A 15,697-nucleotide genomic window follows, 5' to 3' on the forward strand; every position below is an offset into this window, starting at 1 on the left:
AGGCCTCATTACGAATCAGGCGTTAAGGGGTTAACGGCGCCGTAAACGGTGCCGACCCTTAACGCCTGATTACAAGGTCCGTTAGCGCCATGATGATATTAACGCCTGCTTTTTGCAGGCGTTAAAATCCATGGCGCTACGGGACCATGGTGCTAATTACGCCACCGTAATTTACGGTGGCGTAATTAGCAATTTCCCCACTCCCATTATGCCCTATGGAGCAAAAATGGGAATGGGGAAGGGTAAAATGGGAAATGGGGAGTTTACACCATGGTGGTAAGGGTACGACCCAGGCGGTAACTTACCGCCTGGGTCGTAATGAGGCCCTATGTTCGTTCAAGAGACAGTGGAACTCATCAAGTGACTGGAAGTCACTCTGAGCCAATGCAGTTAGGGGCTGCATTTTGTTTTGATAGTTTATAAAACATGGACAAACCATGAAATTATACTTTTGAAATTTAAAAACATGCAAAAACAGTAAAACATACCATTTGGTATGATGGTATGATCTTGAAACATTTAGCAAACAGGCTGTTCACTCATCAAGTTTTATGTGAAAAATAAATATCAAGTTTGCTAGGTGTTTGTAAAAATGTTATAAACTGTTGTAACTGTTATTTGTGGTTTACATAAACTTTCCATACTTAAAAAAAATGCATTTAGTGTAGTTTACACATATGCAAAATATAGTAAATGCAAGGTTCGTTTGTTATTTACAAACTTGTAAACACTTTGTAAACGGAATGCACGTTCATCTAAACATCAAGTTTTCAAATTGTATGCAGCAGTGTTGTAAACCATTGTAAACAGAACATTTGTAAACTATTGTTTTCATGCATCGTTTGAAAGATGGCTTTGTTGAAATGTATATTGCATTCAGAACATGAAAAGTAAAGTTGATTTTACATTGTGTATTCCTTTTTCCAACAGCAGTCAAAACCAAGTGGACTATCCTTTCAAGAATCTATGTGAAAATAATATTGTAATGTACTGATAAATTCAATTAGAAACCTATTTTAGACATATTCAATGTTGTAGTTACATGTTAGAATGTAACAATTGAATATGAATGGCCGGATTGGTGTTCTAATGTGCTTTTGCCAATGCTGGTGTAAGGCAAGACCTCCAGGCAAACAGACAATAAAAACACTTGTATAGGAAAAAAGCTCAGTGCACCTCTTTGCAAGGAGAACAAGACTTATTACAAAAAGGAAAAAAGTGACAGAAGGTCACGTAGAACGAAACTGACACATAGCTCTCTTTTAGTTCAAAGCAAGTACATGGTTTTAAGGAAAGCAATTGTCACTCATGATGTAAACAATGTACAGTATTAATGGCCCACGCTCATTGGCTACCATATATATACATAAAACCAGTGCCTTCACCAATTGGCCACATCTTAATCTGCCCCTGCCCTCTAACATGTGGTTCCCCCTACTATGTCACCTTGGTTCCCAGCTTCTGGATTGGTGAGTTACCTGGAATGTTACCCACCCCATCGGCCTAGTCACACGGTGTACACATGGTTATTAGCAGGAGCTCAGTGGACAATTCCGAAGTCAAATTGGCTCTTTGAAATAATCGTGCACTTCTCTTGAAATCAGACACTCGGCCACCCCAAACTCCCCAGCTCTGGACTAGATTTGTTGGCATCACCACTTGCTCTTCGTATCACAGTTCATGCAATGTTCTACTCCTTGCTCTCCCCTTATCAGTCGCCCACCCGCGGTGCACCGCCTTGCTCTCTCGAGGAGTGTTATGGAGAAATCTCAAAAATGTGCTAATTTCCCTTACCTTTTGAGACCCCCAGCAACTTTGCTGGATTTCTAGGATTTCATTATTTTACCAGGCAAGAGTGTGAACCTTTTCTCCCACTCTTCCATGTATTTTGAGTGTGTTTTACTTTTTAAACATGTTTTTATAAGCACTTAGGTTTACACAAGAAAGGAAAACCTTTGGCTATACAAATGAACAGTTATAGACAAACAGAATTAATATCAATATCTTCAAAAAGTAAAGAAGTAAAAAAGGTTTCTGATTAAGAAGTCTGATTTCTTTAGGAATAGAAAGAAAAGTATGTATCTCATTTTAGTCTCTTCAAAAGTTCTTCATCCTTATCAAAGTTTGCCCACGATACCAGTATGTGCTCGTTCCATTTAACCATTGTTTTGTGCCTACAGTCATGTTTTCGCACATTTTTCGTCTATTTTTGCAAAAATAATCAAGAGAAATTTTATTATCGCCAGGTTGACTGAGATCTTTTCCCCTTCTAACAGATGTCTCCACCAAAAATCAGTCTCTTAGGTCCAATGCTCCTTCCAAATGTGGCCCAAGTAAATCTGTCTTTCATCTCTGAGAATCGGACTTTCCAACGACAGGTGTTTCAGGGTTTCGATCACTGTTGTGTCTTGACATAATCTACAATGCTTTGGTTCGTCTTTGGTTCTATTCCTATAGTTGTTAGCTCTACATGGCCATAAGTTAAGGCGAAATCTCATATAACCGGATTTCAAGAACCAATAACAGCAGATATTTTGGTAGTCTGTTCAGCTTTCGGGGAACTGCCCAAAATTCTTCATATCCTTGGTATTTGTAAAGATCTTCATTTGTTTCAATCCAGTCAAGCCTGTACATTTTCTTCTTTAACTGGTTTGGATTGTTAAGTAGTGATTCTTCAGATTCGTTCAGGTTTCGTAAGATTGCCTGACATGTTTTAGCCCATTGTGATAATATCGGTCAGTCTGGTTGTCCATTGCTTTTTTCAGACTGTGAATCCTCCCGTCCCAGGTGCTTCCAAGCATTTCCTGAAAAGGACATCATTTTCCACTCTGAAATAACTGTCAGCGAAGACAGCGCTAATTCTCTTCATATTATTTGAATTGGATAAGATTTAGGTAGTTGAAGAGTCGATCCCCAAAATGTTCCCTCTAGGGTAGGCCTTATTTTAGCATCCAAAAGGAGCAAAGTTTCTGCTCCGTACGTGAGGATTGCCACCACTTTTGCTCTATAAAAATCCACCAATGGTCTCACTTTTGTGTTCTTTCATTATGGAGTTTTAAAACAACTACATAGGCATAACCTTTTTCTGTGTGTCACACAGCACCTTCAGTGCAGTGGCACAGGGGTGTCTTTCTGACTCCCCAAGGTTTAAATACCTTCTCTGGGACTGACTACTGTCTCCCAGAGCATGTAAAGTTAAATTGCATTTACTAGTCTTTTTAAATTTACTGACCCTGCACACACTATCTTCCTATAGAGTGCTGGAGGGGTTGCCTAGTCAAAACACTCATGTAACAGTCAAATGTTACCCTTTACCTACTTTAAATGGCTGGTGGCAGTGGTTTAGATCAACTACTGTGATTTTTCCCGACCGCTAACAACGGTAGCTAAAAATCGGGTCAGCCATGTTATTCAATATGGCGCCCCAGACCTATCTGTAAAAACAGACTCCGGTCATCTTTTTTTGCTATTTCTTTTTGGAAAGGTCCTTCTTGTGTTTGTCTCTGCGCGCCAAACCAGGTTTGTTCCCTTTATTCGTTGGCCTTTGGTGGGCTTCAGTGCTGAAGCCCTCCTCTGGCGCCTGAGTGTCTGGGCTGGACAGGATGTGAGGGAGGTGCCCGAAACTCCCTGTGCTTATTCTCCTAGGAGACCTGAATGCACTCTGGCGTGATTGGCCGACTGACTGTCCGGCAAGGACAGCCACCCTGCTGTGTGAGTGACAGCCAGGCTGGAATGAATGGGGGAGAACTGTTTAAAAGCAGGTCTCTGGGACTTGGAAAGCAGGGTCGACCACTGGAATGAAAGAACCAAAGACGAGCTGAAGGAAGAGGACTTCTGCCACTCCTGGACGACCAGTGAAGCCCTGCTGCAGGTCCGCATTGCCTGAAACTCCATCGACAGAGAAGACCTTCAAGGCTAACTTCTTCCCTTGAGTTTGGTGGGAACAACCAACTTGCAAGCCACCTGGTCACCGTCCCCATCTGGTCGAATTTTCATCAGAGTGCTTTTGAAAATCGGATAGCCAGAGGGAAGGAAACCAGCTCGTGGAATTTAAGGCACTCACACGTTAAACCGACGTCTTGCTAAGCTTTTGGCCTCATCCCTGGGCAGTGCAGGAACCTCCCAACGTCCTCCTTCTTGTCCCCACAACTGAACCCCAGGAACAGCGAGGTCTGCTCGAACTGCCAGGAACAACTGCCTCAGCTACAGCTCTTCTTGACTAAAAAGCTACTGTGCAAACGCGGTCCGGAAATCTTTTTGGCCACGGATATAGTTTGTGAAACTTTCCCAACTTCGAAGGCTTGTCCTTCCCTAAACATCCGTCAAACTTTTCGCCTAGCCAAATTCTTCTAAAAACCGTGGCAAAGAACTGTGCTATCCAATACAAAGACTCTGAACCATTGACTTTGGCCCAGGCCTATAAGATGAATTGCTGGTTGTAGTTTACTGAAACACTTTGCCCTGCCTATGAATGCATTTGTGCTTTTTATTCTTATAACCTTGTCTTTTCACCCCTTTTAAAAGTATATGAAGTGCCATTTTGCTCCCTCTTCAGAAGAGCTAAACTTGTTCATTTACTTACTGGTTGTGTATTTGTGGTTTATTAGTGTGTGATATTGAGCTGCTCTTGCTAGTGTAATGTTTTCAAACTGACTGTGTTAATAAATGTATATTCTTTTACCAAGAAACCTTGAGTAAGTGTTTGTTTGAATCTCTGTATTAGTTGGTCCTTTGTGTAACTTGTTCTACTGCTCACTTAAACTCTTGAGATAAGTCTGACTGCTCAGCCATCGCTACCACTTTACTGTGTAGTACAGGCTTGTACCAAAGATGAAATTGTGCTTACACTTGTAGTCTTAATTGCATGTAGTGTTCCCAAAGGGTACTGCATGTGATTCTGCCTAACAAGGACCTCATTATTTGGCCCAATTCTGATGGATTTTAGTACTCTATTTTCCAGCCATCTGGCAGTTCATATAGGATGGCCATTGTTAGGTTGGTGCCCTAAATCTAGACCAAGCATTTTAGTAGTGTGAGACCTCTAACTTGGCTCCCATGGGTGTGTCCTTCTGGACAGGTGCAATCTTACCCTTGCTCTGTGGTTCACATTCGATTTTGGGTTTGCAGGCCTATAGTTTGATACAATTAAATAATTATCTGTTTGGAGTGAATGCCACTATTCTCAGCTTCACTAGTGGGGCTTGGGACAGGGAGCATTATTCAAACTCTTCATTGCGCTGCACAGTTACACCGCCAAAATGGAAAACAATATGCTATGCCTCACTTTCAACGTGGCAATGCTTCAGTAATTCCCGCACACAGGCCCTGTGTCTACCCAATCATCGTGACACATTATTTTTCACTACTGCTACACAATATCACGTGTGCCCTAGACCTGCGCCAGCCTATGCTTCTATGACTTCCTACAAAACAAATGCATTTGTTGTTCACATGTCCACTCTCCACCCCCTCCAGCTGTGCACCTTCACTTTCTCGTGCACCAGCTGTGCTCCTTCACTTTCTTGTGCGCTAATAGATTATTCTAAGTTTGAATTTTTTGGGAGGTTTTAGGAGCTGTATGTGCATCCCAACATTCCCCCTTTAGTTAATCCTTCAGCTTCAGGGTTAGATAATGAAGTGTTAGCTACACACATGATGTAGACTTCCCCTATCTTGGACATATTACTCTGGGGTACAGGTCAAGTAAAGGGAATCCATATCCCTCGCTAAGTCGACCCAGTGCTCTACATAGTTTTCTGCGTCTGGTGGAGGTGGAGTTAATGTTCCCGGGGGATCTATAAGGTGCTCAATTCTCACCATGTCTGGTTTATCTGGACTATCTGTTTGTGTATACTGTTTTTTTGTGATAAAAAGAGCTCCACCTGCCATTATCGAACCCACCATCATGGCACAGTTTGGGAGAGCCTTGGTGCAACATCAGAGAACACTCTGGCACATGCAGAATATTAGCAGCAGGAACCCCATGATCAATGGGCCTCATTAAGCGGTTGCCGGTCTGGTAACAACGGTACCAGTATGCTTGCCGGTACCGTTGTTACCAGACCAGCAAACTCTGAGTTGGGCCGCAGGTGCCTTTCATTCCGCCAGGTCTGTCCTGGCGGAATAAAAGGCACCCGCGAGCAAAGCATGCCTGAACGGTGCCGGGGCTACAGGCATCCCCAATCCCATTGAGCCCTATCGGGCTGAAATGGGAATGGGGATCTACCGGCACCCACAAGAGGGCAATTACCGGGTCCGGCGGGGTCGAAATACCGCAGTAATTGTCCATTCGCGGGTGCCGGACTTTCATGCCAGTATGGAGGTAGTCTTGCTGCTCTTACTGGCAAGGCTACCTCCAACCTCGTAATGAGGCCCATCTTCACTGCTATTCCTAGCCAGGTTGGGGTTGAGGAGAACATGACATCGAACCAGTCCTCAGCTATCACTCTTGCTTCTGTCTCCATGCTGCTCTTCAACATTTGTAGGGCTCCTATTATGTGGGACAAGTACCCATTGTCTGCATCATTTGGGGGGCTATACATTCAACCTGACAACCCGATCTTCTAGCACATGCCCCCTTCCATAGACGTCAATAAGTCCAAGACGTACCTATTCTGTAGGGTCATCAGCCGTATTGCTCACAGCTCACAATTCTATTGAATGCAAACCCTGCTCTGTATCTTTCACCAACTGCATCATTTGCCACTGCACTATCTGCAACCGTTAGGCATTGTCTGCAGCCTGGATACCTGCACTAAAAGGAAGGCAAAACACACTTCTGTCTTCTGATAGAGGCAATATTTTTCTGGAATTGCGTTCATCAGTTTGGAGGAGTCTTTTAGACAGGTCGTTTGATTGCTTTTGTGCCTTCTGATTGAGCATTTCTTTCTTTTTACTTACGGGGGTTGGGTTGGCTCTGCTCTTGGCATGTTTGCTAGAGACAGGTGTGTATCAGCAACCACTAAGGCAGCTTAATGCAGGGTAGTTAGTGAGCATGTTCCTCTCCATGATGGTGGGAGATGCATGTATGCTTGTTTGCCGCACAACCAGAGTATGTCCATGAGTGCAGCTGTTCCATTGTTGAGGTCAGGGATGAATCATGTCTTGTTACACTTGCTGTTAGTCCTACAGGAACAGTGCCATTTCCTTGAAAGTAAAATTCATATTCTGCTGCTGCTTGTACCTTCACTGGAGTCAACCCCCCCTCCTGTGCAGCTTACTACTGCCACCTCCTATTTGTTTGCCACATAGCAATGGCCGTGTCTTGTTCTGAGGGTCTTTTTCTTTCATTGCACATTCTCCATCATCTCTGTCCATCAGTACAACCTGTACTTCGTGCCCTTAGTACATGCTTTGTACCGGACACAGTGCCAAATTAACTAAACACTGGGCTATTAGAGGTGGCATTTCTTGGGGTATAACATCTTGGGCACCCCTGATGCATGAGGGATAAGAGAGCAAATATAACAGCTCTCACTTGACTTCTCCTTCCCCACTGAGTGCATGTGACTGTACCATAGGTTACTGAATTCTGGATGGTGCACATCTGTCGTTATATCAAACACCACCTCTTTGTATTGGTTGTATTCTCTCTCTTCTTCAAACCCCCCACTAATGCATTGTTTTTTAAATCAGGTTTTATTATCTGTTATTAGATTTCTTCTCATGTTAACCACATTATTATAAAATATTATGTTCGGTATCATGTTCTACATACCATGTTCTGTATCATGTTCTACATACCTTGTACACCTCCCTTTATATTGATTGATTGATTGATTTGTTATCCATTATGCGCCTATACACAAGTGCTTCAAGGCACAACAAGGCAAGGGAGGGGGAACAGATGGAGGACAAGACAACAATCTTACTAGGTTCTTGTGTCATTGAGATTGTGCAAGTAGGCAAACAAGAAGTGCAGTTGAGCGTGTACAGGTAGAAGTGCACCCAGAGCAGCACTGCCAGTGCTGGGAGGCTGGAACTACAATGGGCAATGCCAGCCCGGCAGTGCAAGGTTGGCCTAGAGGTAGTGCAAGTTGGGCCAGGTGGCCAATGCTGGTGGACTGGTCGGGGGCGGGGGAGTTCTAATATCCTGTAAGACTCAGAGGACAACTAGGCAGCCAATCACCAAATGAGCAGGAGCAAGGGATGGTTAGCAGGGAAGAAGGAGAGAGAAAGAAGAGGAGAAAAGGTAGGTCTTGAGGAGATTCCAGAGCTTAAGGAGTCCATTCCAGAGGGAGGCACCTGCAAAGGAGAGAGTTCTACCCCCTTTTCCGCTTAGAGAAGCGACTCATCCGCATAGAGTTAGAGGTAGACGAGTGAAGGGCTCTTGAAGGAAGATTCTTAGGAAGAGAGATAAAGGTAGTAAGGGCCACTTCCCCAAAAAACCTTGTAGAAGATGCAGTGGGTCTTAAACTTGATCCTTGCAGCCACTGGAAGACAGTGAAGGGATTTCATGGCCGGAGTGATGCGGTCCCTGGGCTTGAGGCCAAGGATAAGTCTTGTGCTCCTGTTCTAGATGAGTTGAAGAGGGTGAAGAGTAGAGGTAGGCAGAATGAGAAAACAGTTGTTGCAGTAGTCCAGCCTTGAGAGAACCAGATCTCTGGAGACAGTCAGCTTCCCGGGGAAGGTGAGCAAAGGGAGAATACCTTTGAGGAGATACAGCTGGAAGTGCGCCTTCTTGGCAAGATCTGTGATGTATGGAGAGAAGGAGAGTGTGGAGTCCAAGATCATTCCAAGGTTTTTTGCCTCACCAGAGTGGGAGGGCAGAGGGCCCACGGAGGGCAGCCAGAGTGAGAGAGGGAAAGCAGGCGCAGGGGTCCCAATGCAAAGGATCTCAGTCTTGCTGGCGTTGAGGTAGAGATCATTAGAGGCACCCCATGATTGAATAGCAGATAGACAGTCAGGGATAAATAGGAGGAGGAGGACGGGGCTGAGGGTATCCTGAAAGAGAGCTGCATGTTATCCGCATAACACTGAAAGTTAGAAGTGAATGTAGAGATCAGGAAGGCCAAAGGGGCCATATAGACGTTGATGAGCCAGTGGGAGAGGTTAGAGACCTGTGGAACACCACATGTAGAGAGGGAGGTGGTAGAGAGAAACGAACCAAGCCGGACCTGGGAGGGTCAGTCCAGGAGGAAGGAGGTCAGCCAAGCCAGAGCCTGATGCAGGATGCCAAGGGTCTCGCAGAAATGAGAAATCAGGATGTTGTGGTGTCAAAAGCAGAGGAAAAGTGGAGGAGAATGAGGACAGAGGGAGAGCTAGAGTCGAGATTTGAGAGCAGATCTCCACAGGTGCTCAGGAGTGCAGTTTACATGCCTCTGGCTGCTCTTGGCCACTGGCTTAAATTGATGCGAAATTCACATAAACACACATGAGTTAGCCAGGGCCAGGTAGTAAGCTCAGTTGTGCCTCGGCACTTGCATGTTATTTTATATTCTAAGAATTTCACAAAGTTATATTTATGTGTTTAATTTGCTTTATAGACAAATGTATGTGTCTTTTTGTTATTTATCTCTCTGATGCTGCTCCCCTGTAGCAGAGTGTTTGACACTATCAGAACTTTGTTCATATACTTTTCTGCAATAGAGTTTGTGAATATTGTCTTTTCATTGTTACCTTGAAAGGTCTATACATTTATTTCATTGTATGTCTCTTCTTCTTAACCAAATTGTGTTGTATTAATTCCATACAAATTTACACACCATACATTTTCATATATATGATGAACTATGCACTTAGCATTCTCTAATGCACTATTTATTTAAATAAACAAACTTTACTTGGAAATAAATATTGTCAACACTGGAGCACGCTCTTGTTGTTTATGTTGCATTGCTCCTTTTAGTTCCCGTTGTTCACGGAGCTCCCCTTAGTTTTTCTGGCTGCTCTGAAGCCAGACTGATGGTCATGGAGACAACCAGCAGATTCAGTGTGGAGGGTTAGCTGGCAAACTCCTAAAGATAGCCAACTTCTCTAGGAGTTTACCCAGGAAAAGAGTGATAGAGATCGGGTGATATTTTGCCAGAATGGAGGGGTCGGCAAAAGGCTTTTTTAGTAGGGGGTGCACAAGGGAGTGCTTGAGAAGAGAGGGGAAAGTGCCAGTGGAAAAGGAGTGATTTCAGAAATGGCTGGAGCGAGAGAGTCATTGTTGTCCTTGATGGTTCTGTAGGAGCAGGGGGTCACCTGTTTAGATGAGACTTTTGTCACCCAGAACTGTCTGGAAACATCTTCAGGTGTTACAGGGGAGAAGAAGGAGATAGGTGGAGGAGGGGGGCAGCCAGGGCAGGCCTGAGAGGGGTGGGGGGAGAAGGAGAGCAGAAGTGGTGGTTAGTGCGGGCATGATGACTTGGGTTTTAGTGGTTAAATGAGAAGCCAGAGTCATGCAGAGGGCCTGGGTGGGTGTAGAGGAGGAGGAAACTGCAGTAGGATTGGCCAGTTCCTTGCAGATTTTGAAACGTTCAGCTGTATTGTTAGAGGCAGCAGAGATGGGGGCTTGAATGTGGACCCTCTTCTTAGAGAGTTCTTAGAAAGTTATATACCCCATCATATAATCTGACCAAAAGAATATACACAAAATCCTACACCAAAACCTAAATATATATACAATATAGACATTATTGTACAATGCTTGTGATGGGACACCTGTAAGGGACGAGAAGAACGAGATAACCAAGCAGTTGTCACTGTTTTTCCATGCTTTGTACCATTAACATGTTATACCACTAAAGGAACACGATCCTGAAAGGAAAACACATCCACAATTGCTGACAATCATACCTAAATAGTTATATCTTTATTCTGAAAGTTGCTGCCAAATGGTAGTTGTGTGAGGTACTTTCCAGACATCAGAAAGGTGAACCCAATACTGTGACTCTTTTACCTTGATGGCGAAATGGTGTCGCAAAGACAACAGTACATGGACCGTTGAATCTGAGTTGATTCCAACGCCACACATAGTTCCTGAAGTAAATTATGTCTCCAGGCAGCAGTTGCAATGGCAGCAAGCTTAAATCTTTGTGTGCCATGACGGCTTCCACGTCTACTCTTTTTGGTCCGATCTGTCGAGAGAGAACTTTGATGCATCTTGTCAACTGACACAAATACTGTGTAAACTCCTCGTCCAAAATACTTGAGGCCCTGTTAACATCAGATGCACTATGCATGGGGGTAAATGGCATGTGCATTCTCCTCCCTGTCGCAATCTCGTGAGGCTGTGTTCTAAAACTGAACAAAGCCAAGGATAAACAGGGTCAAAAAATTCTTTTTGAGGGTCACCCAAAATATAGATAATTTCCTTTTGAGGAGTGCATTCATCAGTTCAACAATCTGTTTGGCCTGGTGGTGGTAAATAGAGCACATCTTTATTTCTTTAAAGAGCTCATTGAAGAACTGAGTGACATTATCAGATTTAAGTACTTTGCACAATACCCAGTGGGGGAAAACTCCTCAAACTAGAAATGTGGCCGCTGATTTAGCATCCGGATGTACACGTGGCCCTGCCTCCACCCATCGGGAGAACGGGCACACAATAAAAGTAAGATATCTGTAGGTGTTGCATCTGTCCCCCATGTTGGCAAATTCTATATGGAGTTCACAGAACGGTCCATGGACGTGGGGTAATGTGCCACGCAGTGTCCTCAATGTGTGCCTCGTGTTGTAACGGTGAAAAGTAGTACAATTAGCTACAGAAACTTTCAAAAATTCCTGCAGGGTTTGAACGAGCGAATCCTCCTGAATGTCTGCAGCTATGTGCTCTCGAGGCATTACCACTTTATCTGTGATGACCTGTCTCCAAATAAGATCAGTATGTGATTGCATACAACCCCTTTTTTGCCACAACTGTTTCTCTTTCTAGGGTGCCTGTCCATGTAGTTCAAGTATTTTTATGATTGACACTGCAGTATATGGGACTTCTTTTGCACTTGAAACTTGCTACTTCTGGGTTGGCCGCAATGTCTGGGAGACATGCTGCTATTTTGGCTGCTTCATTTGCCGCCTCGCTACCAAGAAAAATTGGGTCTGTTTTGTAAGTATGGATGGTGCACTTGACCACTGCGACAAGTGTAACCTGCGAGAGTGCATGAATCAATCTGTATATTAGGGCAGCATGTGGCACTGGAAACCCATCAGCCGCTGGCACACCCTCCTCTTCCATCGGGATAATCCTGAATGTACATTAGTAGTGACATACGTTGAATCAGAAAGTATTGTCACCTGACATCCCTGGGATGCCACCAGTGATTCAATTAGGGGAATGAGGTATGCAGCTGGGGCAGAGTAGTGCATGGGCAATCTCTTCCAAACCAATACCTCATATTCTCCATCTACTAAGTGGACTACTGCTGCCCAATGTGCCTTTTGCCCATCTCCTGATGTATGGTGGCTGAGTCATCCACAAAAAATCCTTCCCCATCCTCAAGAACAAAGTCCATTGCCCTAGGTATGTCATTCTCTGGGCCCTCAAATGTAACACAGTCATGTACTTTGCCACCCTAAGTAATTGGTTCTGTGAGAAATGTGGCTAGGTTAACCATCTTACACCTCACAATGTGAATGGATGGGCTTGATACAATCACTTCGTAGCCTGATGCTCTCTGTGTAGTCAGTGTGAATTTGGACCGCTCAAAGATTGCAAATACTGTGTGTTCTACATATAAAGTTACTGAGCACCACATAACCCCCAAAACCAAACTTTTCTATGCCTGGCGTCAGTGTAGAGAGCCGTCCAGCCTTGCAAGTTATGAAAAGGCCTCAACAGAATATAAACAGGCTATATACACCACCAAAAAAGAATCTTTTAACACTAGAATATCAAAGTCCAAGTCAGATAGTTGAGAACTCTTTAAAATTTTGAAGGAGCAATCTCGCACACTGTACAAATATGAACCATGGTGCACATAAATTCAATGGGCCATGTCCGACAAGCTTAAAAAAATCAGAGAAGGGATTGAGGAAAAAAAACTCGGAACAGGCCCTAGTAGCTAATTTGCACACCTCGGCCAATAATGTTGACAAACAATTTGCCTTTAGCTTTCAGCCAATATCAGAACAAGATCTGGCTAAAGTTATAACGCAACTTAAAAGCACCAGCTGTAAAGGAGATCCTTGTTCATCGATTATAATTAAAGAATGCTCCCCTATTCTGATCCTTGCTCTTACGAAATTTGTTAATTCCTCTTTTGCCAATAATAATGTTCCTGATAATATCAAGAATTCATGGATTACTCCATTACTTAAGAAGCCTAATCTCTGTCCTCGCACAGCTTTGAATTACAGACCCATTACTAATACCACCTTCCTGTTGAAGATTTTGGATAGAGTTGCATACAACCACATTTCTATCTTTCTGGAACAGAATCATATTTATCATGATTACCAGTCTGGCTTCCACACAAATCATGGAACCGAGACTGCTCTGTTAGCGCTCAAGTCCCACTTACTCCACAGGATGGATGGGGGTCATATATCGATCCTGATGATTCTTGATCTATCAGCAGCGTTTGACCTGGTGGATCATTCCATCTTATCCACTAGGTTAAAAAATAACGCTAACTTTTCCCAAGCAGCAGTAGAGTGGATTACTTCGTTCCTGGAGGGGAAACAAGTCAGAGTGGCTAGCGACAGTGCTGAAGCAAAACCTTTCACTCTTATGTATGGTGTCCCTCAGGGGGCCTGTGTATTGCCTTGCTTTTATAACATCTTCATGATTCCTTTCTTCCAGATGCTGGAAAAGGAAGGGATCATATTTGCAAACTATGCAGACTACTCTCAGTGTGTTATCCCGATTTCAGGCTCCCATACGGAGGACGAATCTTATATCATTAAAATCTATCAAAAAATCCAGCATTGGATGGTGGCTAATGGTCTAGCCATCAACAGCTCCAAAACCGAGCTCTTATAAGTTGGCTCAGAGACCAAACTGGAGAAGCTGGGCCCTAGTTTAAGAATTTCACCATTGACAACTGCAAAATCGATGTTATGAGCAAAGTTAAAACATTAGGCATTTACTTCGACAAAACTCTAAATATGAAGGCCCAGGTCAATAGCCAAATCTCTGCAGCATCCTATTTTATTAAGTTGTTTCGTTGTCTCAGACCCTTCGTATCTGAAAAAAGCTCAGAAACTCTGGCAAGGGCCATTATTGGCTCCAAGCTAGACTATGGTTGCAGCCTTCTGGTAGGCGTGCCCCTATCAGATTTTCATCGCCTCCAGGTTATTAAAAATGGAGCTGTCAGAGTGGTCAAACGGCTTACGAAAACAGACCATGTGTCGGAAGCACGTAGAAGTTTGCATTGGCTCCCTGTGCAGGCCAGAGTCTCCTTTAGACTACTTCTCATTACACATAAATGTGTACATGGAACCATGCCTGCTTACTTGAAGGAACTTATTATTCCCAAGAAAAATGTCAGCACCCTTAGATCTGAAGAGTTGAATTTTCTTACGGTTCCTCTTCTTAAAACTAAGAAGTCCAGGGACATGCTGCCTTTCTCTCTGTTGCGCCTCAGACTTGGAATTCCCTCATTCCCTCGCTAACAGTCACTATATCGACTGAAGTCTTTAAGAAAGGGTTGAAAACTGCCCTTTTATCCTAACTTCTGACCCCGCCCTATATGATCTGCCCCTTTCGGGACCTTCTTGATATCCTGTTTTTCCTATCGATGTTGTGTATTGTAAGTGTATGGTTTGTTTATGTCTCAGCGCCCATAAGCCTTTGGGTACCTGGTTGCACTATACAAATTCAATAACATAACATAACATAACATAGTAATCGTAGTAGATTTTTCAATCGTAAAGGCCACCACTGCATATGCCTGCCGTGCATCAAGTGAGTGCAGCATTGAGTGGTGTTCGCTGTCTGATCTGCTGTCTGCTGGGGATGCTCTTCAAGCTTTCTGAAACTCTCGCATGGACTATTGGAGTTTGGACAATTGTAGTTTAGCCACGCACCCTCCTGACCTGGACCGGTTCAAAAGCAGTGTGCGTGCGCATCCGCGTGCATGCATCAAGCGAGTGCAGCATTAGTGCTGTTCGCTGTCTGCTCTGCTGTCTGCTGGGGATAGTCTGCAAGATTTCTGAAACTCTCTCGTGGACTATTGGAGTTTGGACAATTGAAGTTTAGCCACGCCCCTCCTGACTCAGACGGGTTCAAAAGCAGCGTGCACGCATCCGCGCATGCGAATCAAGCGAGTGTAGCATTGAGTGCTGTTCGCTGTCTGCTCTGCTGTCTGATGGGGATACTCTGCAAGATTTCTGAAACGCTCTCATGGACTATTGGAGTATGGACAATTGGTATGGACTCTTGTAGAATTATCGAGTTACATTAGGGACTAGAGATATATTAATTCCACTCTCAATTACCTAATATAATCACTAAAACCAGCTCTTTTCTCTCTCCCTCTTTCTCTGCAGAAGTGTAGCCACGCACCGTCCTGACCCAGACGGGTACAAAAGTAGCTTGCGCACGCATCTGCGCTTGCATTAAGCGAGTGCAGCATTGAGTGATGTTCGCTGTTTGCTGCTTTGCGGTGTGCACTACGTCTGGTCCATCCTCTTCCCCCCTCTACTCTCCTGACTAGTGTGCCTGTGTACTGCAGTTTCCGGCTGCCTGAAAGCAGTAACTGAGCCACCTATGCTTTGTTTTGCAGCTGCCCGTGTTAGCTGCCAGTAACCCCCACCGCCCCCTGCTCTTTGCTCC

Source organism: Ambystoma mexicanum, chromosome 3p (assembly GCF_040938575.1).
Source record: "Ambystoma mexicanum isolate Mex_15411 chromosome 3p, UKY_AmexF1_1, whole genome shotgun sequence".
Classification (NCBI taxonomy): Eukaryota; Metazoa; Chordata; class Amphibia; order Caudata; family Ambystomatidae; genus Ambystoma; species Ambystoma mexicanum.